We start from the raw sequence: 2,614 nt of genomic DNA on the forward strand, positions 1-2,614 counted from the left end.
GCTAACCTGCGTCCCTGTGTAACCATGTCCTCCAAAACCAATCCCCATCCCACAACTAGTCCCTTCGACCTATGGTCAAGACACAAAAATCCACCAATGAAACCTGCTAGAACAAAGGGTAAAGGAGCATAATCAAGATCCACAAATCTAATCATCCTAGAAGATGCAACAGAGAGCCTATGTCCCACCCTTCTCAGTCTGCTCATATGGCAACAAGGCGGAGGCCCCCACAATCGAAATCCACAGAATGCGATAACAGTCCTCAGGTGTGATTCTTATCTCGCTAGTAGCCAAATGGAAGGTGTTTGTGTCACTATGCCACCTCTCTACCAAATTTGTCAACAAACCCCAGTTAATGATATACAGAGGCATGTCTAATAAAGACATGAAACCGCATCTCTCAATCACATCTCTATTAGCCTGTGACAATCACAGAATCAATGACCACTCTCATGACTAAAGTACACCAAGTTGTGCCTACAAAACACCAAATGTCCATCATCAGTTCTCACATCTATCCAATATATCCAATCAAAACAAAATCAACTTGAAACAACGAAGCATCAAATCAAGTACCATATCAAAAATCAAAGCACCATATCAAAAATCAAAGCACCATATCGAAAATCAAAGACCCATAACGCAAGCAATTCAAAATCCATAACACAAGCATCACATTAGGAATCATATTAGAAATCAAGAATTAGAACTCATATCAGACATCAAATTCATATTGCAAGGCAAAAAATCAAAGATCCACATCAAACAGAAAATCAAGATCCTCATTCAAACAATCAATCAGCTTGGCACTTCATAATGAAAGAAATTTCAGTAGACTCTCAATCATCATATCAAGACTCGAACATCATCATAGCAGCCAAAACATTGGCTCAAATACCCATCCAAAAACACTCAGTAGGCACCTACCCGCTCCTAAGCCATCTACTTCATCTATTCCCCCCGCGATGCATTCTTCCAAGTCTTTTCTACCCATTTCTCTTACCTACATGCCATACCATCCTCCCATGTGCTAAGTTGCTAACCATGTGCCATCTTTCCTCACCTATGTGCTATAATCTTTATTCTATGCGCTAAACTAGTCTATGTGCTAACTGGGGTTGCCATCGCGCTAACCTGCTTACCATATGCGCTAGTTCACCCCATGCACTATCCTACACCCCCTATGCACTTACCTATCAACCATATGTGCTAAAAGACTAAACGTGATATCCTAAACCTACGACGTGTTGCAAAATGTACCTCAAACGTTGATCTATCTAGGTTACCCTACGCGCTATGATGCTTATCGTATACCCTAGACAACCTACATGCTAAAATGGAAAATTTGAAAATGAAAAATGAAAAATGTGATCAAAATCAACAAAATTAATCAAAAACATGGCAAAATTTAGATGACTTATAGGTGGACCATACGCAGCGGGCCTCCAGTATCGATGAACGCGCTTGGATCGATGAGAAGCATAAGGAACTGACATTTTTGTCAGAGATGTCACAATCGCAAAGAGACAAATGTGCAAATGATAAGAATAGAATCACTTTTTACCTTTTTATAGGGTAAAAGTCAAAAAGGGTTAGTAGGTGGGGCATGTATTTTGCTCATTTTCTCACTTTTAACCTTATCAAACATCATTATTCGGGAGATAAATCAATTACACTGCATTCAACACAATCAAATTTTCAAAATGCAATTAATTCAAAAAAGCTCATCAAATCAACAATATTTTCAAAATCTTTGATTCATCTCCCGAAGGGGGCATCATCAACCACATTTCATCAAATCTGGGGCATCATATCAATATTTCGACACAAACATCATATCCGACAAAATTTTATTTGAATTAACATGTGCACACACGTCACTTCAAAGAGGGGAAAAATGTAGATGTATAAAAATGACCACTTTCCTAAGTGAATATTTAATATTCATTTTAACCTCATTCCTCTATTTAATTAAATTTTATTTAATTAAATTATTCACATTCCTCTATTTAATTAAATGAATTACTTAATTTATTTAATTAAGTTCACCTAAGCCTTTCATGGCCTTTAATTAAATAAATCGCTTTATTTAATTAATTCCCCTTCATCCCCTTTTAATTAAATTTACATTTAATTAAATTGATCCTTGCAAGTAAATAAATCTAATTTATTTATTTGAACCCCCCACTTGTATTTATGCAAGTTGCATCTATTTTTGTTGAAATAAAGTAATTTATTTTAATTAAAATTCCCCTCCATCCACTTGCAAAATCCTACATCTCCCACTTGCCTCTCTAAACCCCCTTCTAGATTCTTCTAATCACTTCAAATTTAGCCTAATCCATCTCCTAAATATTGTCACATCCCTAATAAGCAAAGGGAAGTCACTTCTCAAACCCTCAAAGTCTTCAATAACCATTAAAGGCTTTATGTCTTCAACAAGTTAACCCTCAAAGTCTTCCTAACCATTAATGGTTGACTCAACCTTCTTGCATGATTAGAGACTCTCTCTAACTCAACCTTCATCTAACCCAAGGGTCTCATCAAGCATTTATTGTTTTGACCATGGTTATTCCTTTAACCCTTGCACAAGAGTTCATCCTTTGGGTAAAAG

This window comes from Cryptomeria japonica, chromosome 2, assembly GCF_030272615.1.
Source record: "Cryptomeria japonica chromosome 2, Sugi_1.0, whole genome shotgun sequence".
Lineage (NCBI taxonomy): Eukaryota > Viridiplantae > Streptophyta > Pinopsida > Cupressales > Cupressaceae > Cryptomeria > Cryptomeria japonica.